The 20888-nt window shown below is 47.6% G+C and overlaps 1 protein-coding gene across 2 annotated transcripts in view; it reads left to right on the forward strand.

Annotated features, from left to right (window-relative positions):
* PARD3B (par-3 family cell polarity regulator beta) overlaps positions 1 to 20888 on the forward strand; it is a 1965757-nt gene that overhangs the window by 1555875 nt on the left and 388994 nt on the right. The window lies entirely within an intron of this gene.

Genomic DNA, 20888 nt, shown 5'->3' on the forward strand with positions numbered 1-20888 from the left:
GACAGCTATATGGGTGCACACGTGGCACACCTTCATAAGTATCTCAGCAAATCTGGGTAGGTTTTCAGAAACTGCTGGACCACTAAGATGAGCAGTTGGGCCAGACATGGTACCATTGTGAGCTTGCCAAGCGTTATAGCCGCCACCATGTTACAGCCATTATCACACACAACTATGCATTGTTGTAGATTCAGCAGTGAGAGCCACAGATCTGTCTGGTCAGTTATAGCTTTCCATAACTCTGCTACGGTGTGCTGTTTGTCACCTAAATTAATTAGTTTCAGCAGAGCCTGTTGTTGCTTCACTGAGGCAGTGCTGCAGTGCTTCCAACTTGCGATTGATATGAACGATGTGCTCTGAGATGACAACTCAAAGATGGAGGCTGAGGAGGAGTGCAAAAACTGGTATGGGAGATGGAGGAAGCCGACCCACAATCCTCAACATCTGTAGCACGTGTGCCGTCCCAGGGTCCGACTGAGTTCTGGCCTCCACAGGGTTCACCCAATGTGCCCTCAGGTAAATGCAGTGTCCCTGACTACAAGCACTTGTCCACATGTGTGTTATTAAATGGACCTTCCCAGTAACTGTGTTGGTCAGGTTCAAGGTGATGTTATGGGACACATGCTGCTATAAGGTAATGATGACACACCGGGAAAAATATTGGTGGCTGAGGATCGATAACTGAGTGACTGGTGCTGCCATGAGGCTGTGGAAAGCCTCAGTCTTCACATGCCTAAAAGCCAACATTTTCAGGGCACGCAGTCTGGAACTGTGCTTGTTTAGAGTTTGGCCTTGTGGGCAGGTGTCTGGGTATTTATTTTTGCGTTCCAAGGCCTAAAGTAGGGACAGCTGAATGCTGCGCTTGGACAAAAAATTGGACATGGCTGATGATGGTGCTTGCAAATGTGCAACAACAGGTGCAAGGAAGAAGGCATCTGCGCCTGCATATTAGATAGGGGAGTGGGCAGCATGTAGAACAGGGGAAGAGACAGTGGTGTTACCCACAGACACTGATTGTGGACCCTGGTATTTGGCTTAACTAGTCGGGAGCTTTGATGACATTAGCTTGAGTATGCTTGTGGTGGTCAAGCTGATGGTAGTCAGTCCCCTGCTGAACGTCATTGAAGTCAATGGGTAAAAAATATGCTGCAAAACCACTGAAAGAATTGACATACTTCAGATTATTTTCTGCACCAAATCTGCAAGTCACATATAAGCAACATGTGCACAGCACTTCACGATTCTCATTGATTTTGCTGGCATCATGATTTTCTTCACGTTTGCTGACAAATCAGCACTCAAAAACGCATTTAAAAATGCAACATATGCACACAGCCTAATACTCTGACAACACTGCTCCCAGCAGCGGCCTAGGAATCAGAGATGCATCTAGACGTCTTCCCCATGCTGTTCCCATTCTGAGTGTTGTTTCCATCTATTATAGTGATTTCAGGGCCTCCCCAGCTCTTCTGAGGGGTCTTCCAGAAAAATGCTCGAGTTTTGCATTGACTTCCATTATACTCGTTATTCGAGTCAAGCCCGTCTGAGCATTCGACCTGCTCTATTTACTATAAGTACCAAGCATTTTGCATTTTGATGCTCGCTCATCACTAATCAGAATATTTAGACCAGGGGAGCAAATACTATTGGTATAAGGGGACAACTTTCATCCTCAAAGTAGGTGGAATTGAGCACTATAATGAGCTTTAGGACTTGTTGTTGCACAGGGGCCTCTTCAGTCTGTGTCCGCTCTTGAATAAGGGTACCTTCACACTTTAGCGATGCAGCAGCTATCCGACCAGCGATCTGACCTGGTCAGGATCGCTGCTGCATCGCTACATGGTCGCTGGTGAGCTGTCAAACAGGCAGATCTCACCAGTGACCAGCCCCCAGCCAGCAGCGACGTGCAAGCGACGCTGCGCTTGCACGGAGCCGGCGTCTGGAAGCTGCAGACACTGGTAACTAAGGTAAACATCGGGTATGGTTACCCGATGTTTACCTTAGTTACCAGCTCACACCGCTTAACTTAGCGTGTGCAGGGATCAGGAGCCGGCACTGGCAGTGTGGGAGCTGCGGAGGCTGGTAACGAAGGTAAATATCGGGTAACCACCTTGGTTACCCATGTTTACCTTGGTTACAGCTTACCGCAGGCTGTCAGACGCCGGCTCCTGCTCCCTTCACATTCAGGATTGTTGCTCTCTTGCTGTCACACACAGCGATGTGTGCTTATCAGCAGGAGAGCAACAATAAAAAAAACGAACCAGGGCTGTGTGTAACGAGCAGCGATCTCACAGCAGGGGCCAGATCACTGCTCAGTGTCACACACAGCGAGATCACTAATGAGGTCACAAAAACGTGACTCAGCAGCGATCTCAGTAGCGATCTCGCTGTGTGTGAAGTGTGAAGCCCCGCAAGTGCAGTGTCGGTGCATTACCTTCAGGGACTCCACTCAGCTGGATCTTTGTCACAGGTAGGAGATCTTCTTTTAGGATTGTCGTGACGCCACTCTCAGAATTGCGGTCAGTGGGGACCGCCACTGCAGATTAAGGGATGCCTGGGGCTGATGGTGGGTGCAGTCAGTTGTAATAGCCTCCTGAGAGTGAGGCAAGCCCCAGGGCCCTGTGTAGGTGTGTAGAACCACAAGGCGCAGAATAACTCCACACAAGCAGAATGTCTTTCAGGGGTTTTACTCACAGTTGATGGCAGGGTGAGTAACCCGGGCGTAGCTGGGATGAACCAGGCTGGAACCAGGTATCCTTCAGGCTGACTGATGAGGGTGGCTACCGACTCGCCTTCCTTAGCCCTTCTGTGGTTTGTGGTAACCCCGACTTTTAGTCCCTATGGGGGTCACCCAGGGAAGTAACTGCTCCCCTCGTTTGTTTGCCGTTTGCTTGTCGCCTGGACCAGATCACTCCAGCTGCTTGCCTCCTGTGAACTATGGGCCCTAACTGTGGCTACGTGGCTGCGGCCTTTGGGGTGTTGTGGCGTGGGCTTTGAGGGCCCCACACCGGCAGGTTTAGCAAGGAAAGGTGGATCTATCCCCGCACCGGGATCTGCCGCCCGTTTGGGCCTGGTACTCCCTGACAGTCTCCTTACTTTCCACTACACTGCTCTCTCTCCAGCTGTGTGTGGTGTTCGGGCAGCACTACCAGGTGACCGTTCTCCCCCGTCGGTAGTCACTGCGCGGACGCTGTTAGACTGCAACAGCTCCAGGGTCTGCTTCTGTTCTTCCTGGACTGCTGCACTAAACTGGCTCACTCGTGGGACCTGCACTGCTGCTCCTGTCTGAGCTCCACTTCCATGCTCCTCACTCCTCCACACTCTGCTTCAGACTGTTTTCTCCTCCTTCTCTTTTCCCCTTGTGCCTGCCTACGCCACCTAGCAACCAGGCTCTCTACCACACCCCTTGAGTGGAGATGGAGGCTTCGCCCCCTCCACTCCTCAAGTGGAGGTGAAGGCTTTGCCCCCTCCTGGGATCCCCAGGGGTCCTCCCAAAGGTACATGTGTGAGACCTGATCACTATGCGCCTGTGTAGTCACACCTCGGTCAGCCTTCTGGATTACCTGTATTGTACTGTCCCCAGCATGGGTGCAGTACTCAGTGGTGCCTGACCAGGTCAGGGGCGCCACATTCCCTCTTAGTTATCACCAGCACGTCCTCGGGCTGCAAGACAACATTTTAAAATGCATAAAACAGTAAAACATGGTAAAACATTTTAAAACCACCAGGTACCATACATCACCACCCTCCACCCACAAGTCCGTTAACCCACCCTAAACCCTCTCACGTTGGCCGCGCCTTCAGCCACTTCTGGCAGGATGTAGAGGCGGCTTTCATGGGCTGGTGGTCTTCAGGGCATACCTGGCCTGGTGAAGCCGCGCCTTCAGCCTCTTCTGGCAGGATCCAGAGGCGGCCTTCACAGTTGGTGCTGACCAGGTACCCTCTTTGTGGTGGAGAGCCAGGCCCCATAAACAGGCATGCTCCCTGGTTGCAGGCGAGCCAAGGCCCCATAAACGGACGTGCTCCCTGGTTGCAGGTGAGCCAAGCCCCTAAACAGGCTGGCTCTGGTGGTGGTACCTCTGGGGTAACTATTTACACTGCGAGAGTTTGTGGCTATAGCCAGTTCATAGCCTTAAGGTTCATGGGTTTCTCACATTAGTTTATGTGGGCACATTTCTTAAACATTAACGTTGCAAACTTTTCAAAACTTGTCAAACTGGTAACTTCTGTACTTCTTTCTTTACTTTACATGCTTACACAGATTCCTCCTCACCAGGGCTTGGGCCTGTAGGGCTGCGGCACCTGTTGTTTTCTTCATTTCTCTCATCATCGGAGGTAGTCTCATCAGTGGGTCCTTTATCTTTCCTTTCTTCTTCTGTATCTGTTTCTTTTTCTTGTGGTATGGAGACAACTGGGTTTCTATAGGAATCTCTGGTACATGGCGTAACGTCAAGTGCATACCATCCTCTTTCTCCCTGATGCATTGTGAATTCCACTGTATCTCCCATCTGTAAGTTCCTTCCTGGATGTCCTCTGGGCAAATGGGCTCTAACATCCCTTCTATTCACAAATATGCCTTCTTTTATACCAGGAGCTACTATGAAGCCATATCCACTCTTCAAACTGAAATCCTCTACTACACCACGACAAAGTGGGCCTCTAACCTGTGATTTGGCCCTTCTCAGGAACTGGTTCTCTTCCAAGTCTCTGGCCATGACTTCTTTCTGCTCTGGAGACTGCGGTGCAGGGGGAAGCTTGGTTCTGCTACGGCGCCGTGTCCTACGGGCTGGATTCTGCTGGGCTGCTACTTCACTGCTTGCAGGCTCCCAGGTGAGGTTTCTGGACAAATCTTCCTCTTCATCCCAGCGGGAGTATGGCAACATCTCTGGCTCTGGGCATGGATCCCCTGCTGATGGCTCCGGGCATGGATCCCCTGCTGATGGCTCCGGGGTCAGCTCCTCAGCCTTCTGTCCTCCTCTCCCCCTTAGTTCTTCTGAGCACTCCTGTTGTGGCAGCGCCGGGGATGGGTGGTCATCAGCAGGCCCGGGCGGGGGACTCTTTGGCGTGGTTGCTGCAGGAGTCGCCTTGGGGGTGTGCGGAGGGAGCAGATACCGATCCACCATCTCCTGTGGGAACTGGGCCTCTAGGTCAGCCTTCAGCTTCCAGTATTCGGGGTCCTCTCCTATCAGGGACTTCCTAGCAGGGACTTCCTTAGACTGGGGAGCGGTGTCTGCTCTGGCCTTGCAGGCCGGGGTAAACAGTGGTACATTCTTGTCTTGGCGGGCCGCGCCTGACATGGCGGCGGCCTGGTCTTGGCGGGCCGCGCCTGACATGGCGGCGGCCTGGTCTTGGCGGGCCGCGCCCTGCATGGCGGCGGCCTGGATCAGCGTTGCAGTTGCAATCAGGGTCGCAGCTGGAGTCTTAGCGGGCATCGCTACTGTGGCCGGTTCTTGGCAGGCCGGGCAGGGCATCGCTGCGGTGGCCTGTATTGGCGTCGCAGCCGCGATGGGATCTGTGCAGGCTGGGCTGGGCGTCGCTGCAGCGATCTGGGCTTGGCGGGCCGCACCTGGCGTGGCTGCGGCCTGGTCCAGCACCTTACTTGCGGCGCGGACGGGCGTCGCTGCTGCGGTGGGGTCTTGGCGGGCCGGGCCTAGCATGGCGGCGGCCTGGGTCAGCGTCACACCTGCGGCGTGCATGAGGGTCGCGGCGGCAGCCGGATCTTTGCGGGCCGGGCAGGGCATCTCTGCGGTGGCCTGGGCTTGGCGGGCCGCACCTGGCGTGGCTGCGGCCTGTTTCAGCGTCGCCGCGCCGGGCGCCTCTTCAGGGACCGCGGGCGTGGCAGCAGGGGTCGGGGCACTCGCGCTGGCAGGGGCAACACTGGACTCACCCATCGGTGGCACCATCGGGGTCTGAGTCGTCGCCGTCCGGTCTGGCACTCGTCGTGCGGTTCCCCTCTCATAGGCCTGAACCGCTGCAGCCATCTCCAGAAGCTCCGTGCGTTCCTCTCTGATCTGCTCTACGACCCGGGTCTCCAGTCGGTCGCAGAACTGGGCAAGCTCCCGATACCACCAGGCAGCGGAGCCTGGTTCTGGGTTTCTGCGTTCAGACGCCATTTCCTCTGCGCCTTCTTCTTCACGATTTCCCAGCAGTGGACTCGTCGCTGCCTCCAGTTGCAGGCTCTTCAGTTTCTGCTCTGCCTCTTCCAGCAGCAGGCTTCTGGCTCCCTTTCTGTCCCGACGTCTCTGAACGCCTCCGCTCTCTTCACTTGCGAGGTCAGGACTCTGCAGGGGATCTCTGGGTAGCCACACCTCTTCGTGGGCGGTAACTTCTCCCAGCGCGGGCTGCTGTTGTTTTTCAGCGCGCTTTTCATGGTGGCAATATGGCGGCGCTTCCAATTTTCCAAGCGGACCGCCCAGGCACATGGTCACCTGTCTGAACAGGTCTAGTCCTTATCCTGTTCGTGACGCCAGATGTGAAGCCCCGCAAGTGCAGTGTCGGTGCATTACCTTCAGGGACTCCACTCAGCTGGATCTTTGTCACAGGTAGGAGATCTTCTTTTAGGATTGTCGTGACGCCACTCTCAGAATTGCGGTCAGTGGGGACCGCCACTGCAGATTAAGGGATGCCTGGGGCTGATGGTGGGTGCAGTCAGTTGTAATAGCCTCCTGAGAGTGAGGCAAGCCCCAGGGCCCTGTGTAGGTGTGTAGAACCACAAGGCGCAGAATAACTCCACACAAGCAGAATGTCTTTCAGGGGTTACTACTGATGGCAGGGTGAGTAACCCGGGCGTAGCTGGGATGAACCAGGCTGGAACCAGGTATCCTTCAGGCTGACTGATGAGGGTGGCTACCGACTCGCCTTCCTTAGCCCTTCTGTGGTTTGTGGTAACCCCGACTTTTAGTCCCTATGGGGGTCACCCAGGGAAGTAACTGCTCCCCTCGTTTGTTTGCCGTTTGCTTGTCGCCTGGACCAGATCACTCCAGCTGCTTGCCTCCTGTGAACTATGGGCCCTAACTGTGGCTACGTGGCTGCGGCCTTTGGGGTGTTGTGGCGTGGGCTTTGAGGGCCCCACACCGGCAGGTTTAGCAAGGAAAGGTGGATCTATCCCCGCACCGGGATCTGCCGCCCGTTTGGGCCTGGTACTCCCTGACAGTCTCCTTACTTTCCACTACACTGCTCTCTCTCCAGCTGTGTGTGGTGTTCGGGCAGCACTACCAGGTGACCGTTCTCCCCCGTCGGTAGTCACTGCGCGGACGCTGTTAGACTGCAACAGCTCCAGGGTCTGCTTCTGCTCTTCCTGGACTGCTGCACTAAACTGGCTCACTCGTGGGACCTGCACTGCTGCTCCTGTCTGAGCTCCACTTCCATGCTCCTCACTCCTCCACACTCTGCTTCAGACTGTTTTCTCCTCCTTCTCTTTTCCCCTTGTGCCTGCCTACGCCACCTAGCAACCAGGCTCTCTACCACACCCCTTGAGTGGAGATGGAGGCTTCGCCCCCTCCACTCCTCAAGTGGAGGTGAAGGCTTTGCCCCCTCCTGGGATCCCCAGGGGTCCTCCCAAAGGTACATGTGTGAGACCTGATCACTATGCGCCTGTGTAGTCACACCTCGGTCAGCCTTCTGGATTACCTGTATTGTACTGTCCCCAGCATGGGTGCAGTACTCAGTGGTGCCTGACCAGGTCAGGGGCGCCACATGAAGTACCCTAGAGTCCTGATTATTTGCTCTGTACTTCATGCTATGACTATTGAGAAAGTAATGACCTGGTATTAGCTAGTGGGATATTTGTCTCAATATTTGATAAAGTAGTTTTCTATTGACATTGTGTTTATCCCTTGAATACCTGGTGTTTCATCAGACTCTTTGTGGAACTTGCGTATAATTTGTTTCCAGGACGTCAATAGCATTTCAGGGAGAAGATTTGTCCTTTTTCCTAGTTATACATTCCCTTTTATTAATGTAGACAGCTTTGAAGTTTTACTTTGTGTTTAGTCTGTCTCTTCTAATTCCAACATATTCATGCAAACAATAGAAATGCTGCAGACATCAATAGATACCAAGGAACCAGTTTCCATCTCTCCGATGATAACCAATGTTTACACATTTTTACAACCTCTGAAATCGTTGGTGCCAGACGAGTTGTTATACACTACTCAAGTGGTTCTTTTCTGATACCTGAAGAGCTCTTGAAAAGTCGCACTGCACAGTGAATGCCACCTCCAGTGTTTTGTATCTGTTGCTTTATCTCTAAATGAAGGCTTTCAGATTTTAATCTCCTAAATATTCAGTTTGGTCTTCTAGAGTAAATATAGCAAACAGAATATAATGATTTTGCCCTTGAGACCTTACCATTGGGTAGTGTGTCTCTGGAGGATAGAGAGTGGACAACGAGAGCCATAGCCTAGATTGCAAATCACTTTTGTTAACTGAAGTGTTGTTATGTTTTTAATAGTCTTGGGACTGTTGTGATTGGAATAGCAATGTATTTATTCATCTAATCAGCATGGAGTAAATGTTAAATATCAGGAAGAAAATGGATGATCAGATGCAGAACACGTAGCAATTACACTGTTTTCAAGGCACTACAAATAAGGGAATAAAACGATTTGGTCCCACAGGCTGTATTGTAGATGTCAGCTCTTAAAATTAGAAAACCAAGATAGTAAGATAGGTATAAGGTATACAATTTCTGATGCGAAATGTGTTTTCCAATGTTGACCATCCAACCACATTTGTCCATCCTATAATATCCTACAAATTTTGAACATGTCCACTAGTATGATAAGTGGACCTTATTTACTCCTGATTGGTCAACCTATATCTATCTATGTATAACGTTTCCATAAATTCCAGCTGTAGAATTGCTTTAGTGTTTGAGACCAGCTACATAAGGGACATTTCATCACCTGTGTATACCTACTTTACTAGCAATTCATTAATACACCGTATTGTCCCGGCACTCTTATTTATTTAACATTTTAGGGTGTGTGCTCGTGGGACACTTCCACTGCGGGAATTCTCAAATCTGCAGCAACAAAAACGGCTGTATATTTTGTTGGGGTAATGGCTGGCGTTTGCTGCATACGCACCATCTGCATTGCAAAGAATGGAATTTGCAGCATTAATTGACATGGTATCCATTTCCATTCAACAACAGAGCTATTTTATCCCGCTTATACCTAATCCAGAATGCTGCTACTTGTTTTATATTTCTCTATATATTAAAGGGTTTGTGAACTACTAGTAATCCCAAATTAATCAATTCAGGACTTGAATGAAAATAAAAACATTTTATACTCTCCTTCCATACCTGTGCAGATTTTACTTTTTCGTTTGGGTGGATGTCAGCCCTGATGCAGTATTGATGAGCTGCAGACTAAAGCCTGCTTTACACGCTTCAATATATCTCACAATCCGTCGTTGGGGTCAAGTTGTAAGTGACGAACATCCGGCATCGTTTGTGAGGTATCTGCGTGTGACACCTAAGTGCGATCAGGATTGAACGCAAAACCGTTGATCGCAAACACATCGTATTTTTGTCTAAAATTGAACGTTTTGTTGCGTCAATTGAAACGTGTGACATCCCTCATACGATTTTGATGTCTGAGGCTATGTGCGCAGGTGTGCGCTCTGCACCGCAGCTTAAAAAAGGTCCGCTTCAGAGCCCAGCTGAAAAGCTGCGTTCTGAAGCGCCTCACAATGTCTGTCATTCACTAATCTCTGTAAGTCGGTCACTATCTCTGTCCCTCTCTCTCTGTCCATGTCAGTCTATCCCTCTTACCCCCTCTCTCATACTCACTGATCCCCGATCACCGGCGCGGCGCTGCACGGCATTCACACTGCTCCGGCGGCTTTTACTATTTTGAAAAAGCCGGCCGCCCATTAAACAATCTCGTATTCCCTGCTTTCCCCGCCCATTGGCGTCTATGATTGGTTGCAGTGAGACACGCCCCCACGCTGAGTTACAGGTGTCTCACTGCACCCAATCACAGCCGCCGGTGGGCGTGTCTATACTGTGCAGTGAAATAAATAATTAAATAATTAAAAAAAACGGCGTGCGGTCCCCCCCAATTTTAATACCAGCCAGATAAAGCCATATGGCTGAAGGCTGGTATTCTCAGGATGGGGAGCTCCACGTTATGGGGAGCCCCCCAGCCTAACAATATCAGCCAGCAGCCGGCCAGAATTGCCGCATACATTATATGCGACAGTTCTGGGACTGTACCTGGCTCTTCCCGATTTGCCCTGGTACATTGGCAAATCGGGGTAATAAGGAGTTATTGGCAGCCCATAGCTGCCACTAAATCCTAGATTAATCATGTCAGGCGTCTCACCGAGAAACCTTCCATGATTAATCTGTAAGAGACAGTAAATAAACACACACACCCGAAAAAATCCTTTATTAGAAATAAAAAGCACAAACATATACCCTGGTTCACCACTTTAATAAGCCCGAAAAAGCTCTCCATGTCCGGCGTAATCCACGGACCTCCAGCGTCGCCTCCACCTCTGCTGCATTGAGGTGACCGGAGCTGCTGAAGACACCGCGCTCCGGTCACCTCCACGCAGCAACTGAAGACAGCCGCGCGATCAGCTGAGCTGTCACTGAGGTTACCCGCTGTCACTGGATACAGCGGTGGCCGCGGGTAACCTCAATGACAGCTCAGCTGATCGCGCTACTCACCACAGTTGCTGCGTGGAGCTGACTGGAGCGGCGGTGAGTAGCGCGATCAGCTGAGCTGTCACTGAGGTTACCCGCGGCCACCGCTGCATCCACCGCTGGATCCAGGTAACCTCAGTGACAGCTCAGCTGATCGTGCTGCTGTCTTCAGTTGCTGCGTGGAGGTGACCGGAGCGGCAGTGTCTTCAGCAGCTTCGGTCACCTCCATGCAGCAGAGCTGGAAGCAACGCTGGAGGTCCGTGGATTACGCCGGACATGGAGGGCTTTTTCGGGCTTATTAAAGTGGTGAACCAGGGTATATGTTTGTGTTTTTTATTTCTAATAAAGGATTTTTTCGGGTGTGTGTGTTTATTTACTGTCACTTACAGATTAATCATGGAAGGTTTCTCGAGGAGACGCCTGACATGATTAATCTAGGATTTAGTGGCAGCTATGGGCTGCCAATAACTCCTTATTACCCCGATTTGCCAACGCACCAGGGCAAATCGGGAAGAGCCGGGTACAGTCCCAGAACTATCGCATATAATGTATGTGGCAATTCTGGGCAGCTGTTTGCTGATATTGTTAGACTGGGGGGCTCCCCATAACGTGGAGCTCCCCATCCTGAGAATACCAGCTTTAAGCCATATGGCTTTATCTGACTGGTATTAAAATTGGGGGGGACCGCACGCCGTTTTTTTTAATTATTTAATTATTTATTTCACTGCACAGTATAGACACGCCCACCGGCTGCTGTGATTGGGTGCAGTGAGACACCTGTCACTCAGCGTGGGGGCGTGTCTCACTGCAACCAATCATAGGCACCGGTGGGCGGGGAAAGCAGGGAATATGAGATTGTTTAATGGGCGGCTGGCTTTTTCAAAATAGTAAAAGCCGCCGGAGCAGTGTGAATGCCGTGCAGCGCCGCGCCGGGGATCGGGGATCAGTGAGTATATGAGAGAGGGCTGCTCAATTCAGTTACTCAGGGGATTAGCGGTCACCGGTGAGTCCTTCACTGGTGACCGCTAATCAGGATGCGACACAGACAGAGACGCAGCATGACAATGAAGTCGGGTGAAGTTAACCCGAGTTCATTCTGATCGTGCGGCTCTTTCTCTGTCTGCTGTCATCTGCCATTCAGCTCTGTTACATGGCTGTCTGTGTCTGCTGTTAGCGGCCATGTAGCAGAGCTGAATGGCAGATGACATAGTAAAAATGCATTCCTACACATTACACACACTTGGCAAGTCAATAAATAAAAAAAAAAAAGGGTGCCCAATGCATACGTCACAGAACACATGATCTAAAGGATCACACACAAAATTGATCAATTTTACATACACTACTAATGCACGTGTGACATCAAATGAACGACCTACCTGCAATCTCTTAAGATCCCGTATGAAACCTGGGCGTGTCACATCGCAAATGCGATCGTACAACTAATTGCAACGTGTAAAGCAGGCTTAAGGCAGGCAATTCATTGGTTATAGCCTGCATGAAAGTCATCAATGTCACGTCACTCTCTGCGAACACCAGCACCAACATTACTGAAACGCCGCGACTGTGGTCAGTGAATATCTAGTGTTTCAATTTTAATTGGGGTTGTGAATTAATTCAAAACACCAGAGTTCGTTTTTATGTCTCCACAACATTGCATTAAAATGCAATAACAGGAAATCAAAACATCGCATCTATCCAAAAATGGTATAATTCAAAATGCCAACTCAAGACACAAAAAATAAGCCATCAAATAGCCCCTGATGCTGGAAAATGAGAACGTTGCGAGTCTCGGAAAATGGTAACAAAAGTGAAAATTCTTTTTTGTTTTTTAACAAAATTCTAAATTTTTTTTCACCACATAGATAAAATTAGAGACATTTTGGTCTCCACAAACTCATACTGACCTGGGGAATCATAAAGCCAGGTCAGCTTTATCATATAGTGAGCATGGTAAATTAAAAGGCCAAAACAATTGTGGAATTGCACTTTTTTGTCTGTAATAGGCTTAAGGTACCGTCACACTTAGTGACGCTCCAGCGATCCCATCAGCAATCTGAACTGGCAGGGATCGCTGGAGCCTCGCTACATGGTCGCTGGTGGGCTGTCAATCAGGCAGATCTCCACAGCTATCAGAGATCAGCCACCAGCCATCAGCGACCCGTGTAACGACGCTCTGCTTGGTAACCATAGTACACATCGGGTTACTAAGCAAAACGCTTTGCTTATAGTTACCCAATGTGTACCTTGGCTATGTGTGCAGGGAGCAGGGAGCCGGCTTCTAGAAGCTGCGGACGCTGGTAACCAAGGTAAATATCGGGTAACCAAGCAAAGCGCTTTGCTTGGTTACCCGATGTGTACCTTGGTTACCAGCGTCCGCAGAAGATAGCTCCCTGCTCCCTGCACATTCAGATCGTTGCTCTCTCGCTGTCAAATTCAGTGATGTGTGCTTCACAGCGGGAGAGCAACGACCAAAAAATGGTCCAGGACATTCAGCAATGACCGGCGACCTCACAGCAGGGGCCAGGTCGTTGCTGGATGTCACACACAGCGACATCGCTAGCAAGATCGCTGTTGCGTCACAAAAAACGTGACTCAGCAGTGATGTCGCTAGCGATGTCGCTTAGTGAGACGTGGCCTTTAGGCTGCCATGGTTCGCTACAGTGCGAGTCTTGTTTACACAGGATGATGCAACGTTGAAGATGATGATTATTTTTGTTCTGTGCAAAAGTTTATTTCACCCAACGAACAAGTGTTTTGCTCATTCATCAGGTGATCAGCAGCCTTTTAATAATGAAAAATAATCATTGAAACGAGGGTTCTTGAGAACACTTGTTTCTCGATCTGTCAGTGTAAATGCAGCTTTACTATCTTTCAAACTGTATCATTCATTCATTCATTCACATACTTGTCTGTAACTAGAGCTGCAAATATGTCTAAAAATTCTTTATTAGAATCATCTCTTCTCATAGCATGGATAGCTGCCAGCAATAACACTAAGCCATTGCCACTGATACTATTATTACCTAAAATAGTGTCCTACCCTCCTTTAAGAGCCAAATTTGGAATTTAGAGGAACAATGAGAACATGCATCCAGACAAAGGCCTTTTGTTACAAGGGAAGCCTCTGGAAAGAACCTGACATGTCTTAATTTACTTTTACACTTTCTAACTGCCAAGTCTTAACTTGTGCCAAAGCTGTGATCTTTAGTAACACTTAAATGAATGTTTCATCTGAAGTCTGTACCTCATGGAAAAAGGCAGTAGGACTATTGGTCGTAGACTTCGGGAAAACATTTACAGCTGTGGTTAGTTCCCCACTTACAGGCTTGTTGATGTTATAAGGCAATACAGTGTGAATTGTAAGCCTGTGTGATTATTTGTTGTACCGCAAGCCAACAGTTACCAGAACATAAACTGAAAAGAGGAGAGGCTGATAAGGAATGTTCTGAAAGTTTGGACATTAATAACACCAGAGGCGATTTTCCGGCATGGGTGTCTGTTGTGGTTATGAGATTCTTGCATTCTTGAAATTGTTTGTTACTTCTGCTGTGACTGATACTAAGTGCAGTCTCGTATTCCCAGGATCCATATAAACACTCCTGAAAAAACAAACTAACCATTTTTGAATAGTGACACCTGTCCTCAGCTTCATGTTTAGTGCCTCTTGGTGCAGATGTGCCTCCATGCTACCCTAACAATGAAGCTATTAAACAAAACTCAATGGACTCTACTGGAACAACGATTAATGCCTTGAACATCCATTGGCAACGTGTAAAGAAACTAGTGTAGATACTAAGGGCTGGTTCACACTAAGCGACAGCGACAACGAGGTCGCTGTTACGTCACCATTTTCTGTGACGTAACAGCGACCTTGTAAGTCGCTGTTATGATCGCTGCTTAGCTGTCAAACACAGCAGCCGAAGCAGCAATCATAACCGCGAGAGCAGGGAGCCGCGCATACTGCTTAGCGCTGGCTCCTTGCTCTCCTAGCTACAGTACACATCGGGTTAATTAACCCGATGTGTACTGCAGCTACATGTGCAGAGAGCAGGGAGCCGCGCACACTGCTTAGCACTGGCTCCCTGCTCTCCTAGCTACAGTACACATTGGGTTAATTAACCCGATGTGTACTGCAGCTACATGTGCAGAGAGCCGGAGCCGGCAGCACAGGCAGCGTGAGAGCTGCAGAGGCTGGTAACTAAGGTAAATATCGGGTAACCACCTTGGTTACCCGATGTTTACCATGGTTACAGCTTACCACAGCTGCCAGATGCCGGCTCCTGCTCCCTGCTCGCTTCATTTTGTCGCTCTCTCGCTGTCACACACAGCGATCTGTGTGTCACAGCGGGAGAGCGCCTTTGAAGAAAACGAACCAGGGCTGTGTGTAACGAGCAGCGATCTCGCAGCAGGGGCCAGATCGCTGCTCAGTGTCACACACAGCGAGATCGCTAATGAGGTCACTGTTGCGTCACCAAAATCATGCCGTAGCAGCGATTTCAGTAGCGATCTCGCTATGTGTGAAGCACCCCTAAAGGTGAGATTGCATTAATATGACCACCAGCTGTTCTCTGTCTACAGTAAGATACAGGAACACTAGAAGAAACAGATGCCAGTAAAGTTTGTTTACATTAGGATTGTTTATGGCATCTGGAGCATCAAACGATGAAGATGATAACCACGTGGCAAACAGTGCCTGGAGCCCAAATCAAAAAACATTGCATGCCGCATTTTTCTTTCCAGATGTGGATGCCCATGCAATGCATAAAGTTCACAACATGCTGAGAAATAAAACAACTAGCCTGTCACAACTGATATGTGAACCCAATGTATGTGGTGCTTATTGCACATCCTATGAGCGTGGAGTGTAATGTGATATTTGCTGGAGCCAATATATTTAAATCTGAAAGTTCTGCAAAATTAGATTGTCAGACACTGCTTTCACATTTAAAGGGGATGTCTGCAGTGATTTTGACTGCGGTCAGCTGACTTGTGATTGTGTGTGGTATGCATACTGTCATGATTCTGCGAAATTCCACATACTATGTAGTTAGCGGTCATGTAACGGCATAGAAACAATTTGCATACTTGCAGTGACATGTCAACTAGACACGTGTGGCTTCTCTCAATTCACTCTTATTAAGAAAAGCCACATGACTGCAAATTGCATGCATGCAGTCACATAACCGCCTGCTCACACGGGAATACCAATAAATCATCATAGTGTACCCACCATACAGTCACGATCTGGTAATCTGCAATAACATTGTCCCAAGCCTGCACATACTTTCAGCATCAGACTTGGATTCCTGGTCAATATGCACTGTCATTTGTCTCTGCCACCTTATTTAACTATACTTAGTCATTTTATCTTCTGAACATTATCTTTAAAGCTGTTTGACTAGTTCGACAAACATTCTAAATACTTAACCTTAATTATAAGGACAGCTAACAGCAGGAGAGATGGGCACATAAAGATTAATCACCAGTTAAATTGATATTGGTGGTTACCGAGTGCATTAACGTCTGTGGTTTAAATTCAATATTGTCCAGCAACTGCTTTTTAACTGTAATGTGTTTATAATTAAAAGTCCTTAGTTTTTAGAGGTAATGAATAGTATCACAAATTATAAATTAAAGGAGCTTACTTTGCACCATATTTCTAAGTAGCGAACTTTGGTACAAAATAACACTTGTAAGGCCACATCTGGAATATGGGATCCAGTTTTGTGCTCCACATTTTAAAAAGGTCATACATAGCTTTGAATCAGTTCAAAGGCAGCTAACTAGACTACTACAAGGAATGGAAGGCCTCCCATATGATGAGAAGTTGAAAAAGTTAGATATGTTTAGCTTAGAAAAAAGACGTCTCAGAGGAGATCTCATTTATATGTATAAATACATGTGTGGTCAATATAAAGGACTGGCACATGACTTATTTCTTCCAAAGACAGTACTAAGGACCAGGGGGCACTCACTGTGAGTGGAAGAAAAGCGATTCCGCCAGCTAAATAGGAAAGGGTTCTTTACAGTTAGAGCAGTCAGACTGTGGAATGCCCTACCACAAGAGGTAGTAATGGCAGATACTATAACAGCTTTTATAAAAGGGCTGTATGATTTCTTCAGTACACACAACATTGTTATAAAAGGGCTGTATGATTTCCTCAGTACACACAACATTGTTATAAAAGGGCTGTATGATTTCCTCAGTACACACAACATTGTTATAAAAGGGCTGGATGATTTCCTCAGTACACACAACATTGTTGGTTATAAGTGACTTAGGGACAAAATGTAGAATTGGTGGAGGAAGGTTGAACTAGATGGACCTAGGTCTTTTTTCAACCTATGTAACTATCTAACTATGTAATACTCACTTTACCAATCCCATGCTGCTTCCATTCTAATGTTTTTCTAGTCCTTCACCAGTCTCTGTTTGCAGAGCTCCAATGTTGAAGTGGTGTGCCAATGTATCACTGCTACGACCAATGACTGCCTTTAGCTATGCCATGTGAACACCGCTAAAGCCTGCCGGTCTCTTTCTGCACTGAGCTATAGTATTTCATAAATGCCATGCATAATCTGCTGATACCACTTTCAAGAGAAGATTTCATTTCGAAACAGTCCTCTTATTTAAAAATATTATTCCCTAAGAAACTCCAAAAGAGGGATTCAGTGCCTATGCAAGTAAATAGTCGTATAATTTGTTTGCTACACCCAAGTAGACACAGATTTCTGTGTTGTGTATATACTGTACATATTGGACAACACAAAAAAAAAAGAAAAAAGGCAATTAGACAGAATTTCACACAAAACTCCAAAAATTGGGCCAGACAATATTGTTGGCACCCTCAACTTAATATTTCATTGCACAACCTTTGGAATAAATAACTGCAATCAATCACTTCCTATAACCATCAACAAGCTTCTTACACCTCTCAACTGGAAATTTGTTCCACTCTTCTTATGTAAACTACTCCAGATCTCTCGCATTTGAAGGGTACCTTCATCCAACAGCAATTTTAAGATCTCTCCACCGATGTTCACTGGTATTTAGATCCAAACTCATTGCTGCCACTTCAGAACTCTCCAGCACTCTATTTCCATCCATTTTTGGGTGCTTCATGAAGTTTGTTTGGAGTCATTGTACTGGTGGAAGACCCATGACCTAGGACAGAAACCCAGCTTTGTGACACTGGGCACTACATTCTAACCTAAAATCCTTTGGTAATCTTTAGATTTCATGATGCCCTTGCACTAAGGCAAATCAAGGCACCCAGTCCACAGGCAGCAAAAGAACCCCAAAAAGGTATTTGAACCTCCATCATATTTGACTGTACTGTGTTCTTTTCTTTGTAGGCTATATTCTGGTACACAATAGAATGATGTGCTTTACCGCAAAGCTCTATCATGAGCTCCTCTCTTTCAAGATACTTTACCAGAGGGATTTTGGCTTACTCACATACATTTTTGTTAATTGCAGTCTAGCTGTTTTATATTTCTGTGTCTACAATGATGGCCTCCTGAGTCTTCTGCCAAAGTTTTTTTTTTTTCATTCAAATGTCGATGGATAGTTCACACTGACACGGATTCACCCTGAACCTGCAAGACAGCTTGAATTTCTTCTGAACTTGATTGGGGTTGCTTATCCACCATGCATTCTATCCTTCAATCTTTCATCAGATTACCTACAGCGCCATGGGTTGTAAATTTCTTTATGGACAAAGGCGATCCACATTTCAGGTGGGAGAATCTGTCCAGAGGACAACTATTAGTTTTTATAGTACAGAAATCTGGTCTTTATAGAAGAGTGGCAAGAAGAAAGCCATGGAAAGCTAGCCATAAGAAGTCCCATATTTACATGAAAAAATGTAGAACTTTTCAGGGTAAAGACAAAATGCTATGTGTGGCGTAAAACTAACATTACATTGCCAATGTATGTAAAGTGCTATGGAATTAATAGCGCTATATAAATGAATAAAATTATAATTATTATTATATCACCTTGAAAAGATCATCTTCACCATCAAACAGGTAATGACAGCATCATGCTGTGGAGATGCTTTTACTTCAGCAGGAACAGAGAAGCTGGTAAGAATTGATGGGAAGATGGACAGAGCTTCACAGGAGCCATTGGAATCCTCTTTGACTTGTCCATGACAACATCACAGAGCTAATGATTTTTAGAAACCTTAGAGACATTGCTCTCCTCAACCTTCCCTTTGAGGATGCCCAACAGATACTCAATAGGTTTAAAGTCTGGAGACATGCTTGGCCAATCAAGCACCTTTACCCACAGTTTCTTAACTAAAGCAGTGGTCATCCTGGAGGTGTGTTTGCAGTGGTTATGTTGAAATGCTTTCTTGTGCATCATCTTTAGAAGAAGCTTCCTTTTGAAGCAAGAGCCATGCAGACCAGTTTGATGCAGTGTGTTGCATATGGTTTGAGCACTGACAGGCTAACCCCATACCCCATTAACCTCTGCAGCAATGGTGGCAGCACTTATATATCTATTTTGAAAACACAACCTCTGGATATGGCGCTGAGCACATGCACTCAACTTCTTTGGTCGACCATGGCGAGACCTATTCTGAATGAACCCTATCTTGTGAAACTGCTGTATGGTCTTGGCCACTGTTCTGTAGCTCAGCTTTAGAGTGTTGGCAATCTTCTTATAGTCTAGGCCATCTTTATGTAGCGCAATAATTCTTTTTTCTCAGATCCTCAGAGAATTCTTTGCCGTGAGGAGCCATATTGAACTTCCAGTGACCAGTATGAGAGAGTGTGTGAGTGATAGCACCAAATGTAACACACCTGCTCCCCATTCACACTTGAGACATGTGACAGGTCACATGACACCGGGGAGGGAAAATGTCTAATAGAGCACAATTTGGCCATTTTCATTTAGGGGTTTACTCACTTTTGTTGCCATCAGTTTTGACATTATTGGCTTTGTAAGCTGTACACTGACTACGTTGGTGCACAAAGGAATGATCCAGCTTCACGTTTCCATAAAAACACAGCTTTAATGAAAAACTTTTCTAAAATACAAAGAATATTTTTCTTGTAATAAAGATAAGCCTCAAAAGTATACCATATCTGAGTCAGGAAAAATCCAAAGGTTCTCATCTTATTTCCTAAGTTATAACTACAGGCTACTGAAGCCTGCCAATAAATTGTCATTTATGCTGCACAGGGACATTTAAAAAAAGAAATAAATGAAATTGATCAGCATAGAGCTGCAGAGATTAAAATTAAAAATTTGGGAGGAAAGTGAGGGCTGCATCTTATATTCTGAATGTAGCTTACTGCGGTGGTGGAGAGGGGTCACAAGAGGCTGGGGGAATGTTGAGGTGCTGTGTAGGGGCTTCAGCGGCTGTGCAGGGGCTGCAGTGACTGTGCAGGGGCTGCAGCAACTGTGTGGTGTCTGCAGCCGCTGTCTGTGGTCTCCGGCCGCTGCTGCTGGGGCGGCTGTGCGGTGTCTGCAGCAGCTGTGCGGGGGTTTTTGGCGGCTGCAGCAACTGTGTGGTGCCTGCGCGGGATCTCCGGCTGCTGTGCGGGGTCTCCAGCTGCTGGACTGCTGCTGCAGGTTGGGCGGTGAGGACTTCAAATATTGCCGCCCGGAGTCTGAGCATGTGCAGATGGAGCTCTCGGCTCAAGCTCTCATCTGCGCATTGATCTCCCTCCAGTGGACTTCAGGAAAATGGCACTTGGAGGTGGCGCTTGCACAGATGAGATCTCGGCTTGCCACTTGAGCCTAGAGCTCAATCTGTGCTGACTCCAGGCGCCATTTCTTTGAAGCCCTCACTGCACGTAGCCACCACCACAGCAGCTGCCTGAGCACAGCAGCCTGAGACTCCACCGCAGCCCCAGCCTCCGCACCAGCACAGCCTACAGTTTTTGGGACACTCACCCCCCCTGCCTTCTGTGACTCCTCCCACCACTACTGCCCCTTCCAGTAAGACACAACCAGTTTGCAAGACGGACCCCATTTTTTTTCTCCTTTTTTGGCTTTGAATTAGGGGTGCACCTTATAATCCGGTGCATCTTATAAAATGAAAAATACGGTAATCTCATGAATAATGTCAGTAGCTTACACAGTATATATCTGTAGTAGAATCTCTAAACCTCAGACCAGTGTACAACTATAGGCGTAGCTTTTGTAGAACAAATTGTGACTTTTTATGCATGGTTATTAAAAGAAGAATTTAATGATATCTACTGTACT

Source organism: Anomaloglossus baeobatrachus, chromosome 7 (genome assembly GCF_048569485.1).
Source record: "Anomaloglossus baeobatrachus isolate aAnoBae1 chromosome 7, aAnoBae1.hap1, whole genome shotgun sequence".
Taxonomy (NCBI): Eukaryota; Metazoa; Chordata; class Amphibia; order Anura; family Aromobatidae; genus Anomaloglossus; species Anomaloglossus baeobatrachus.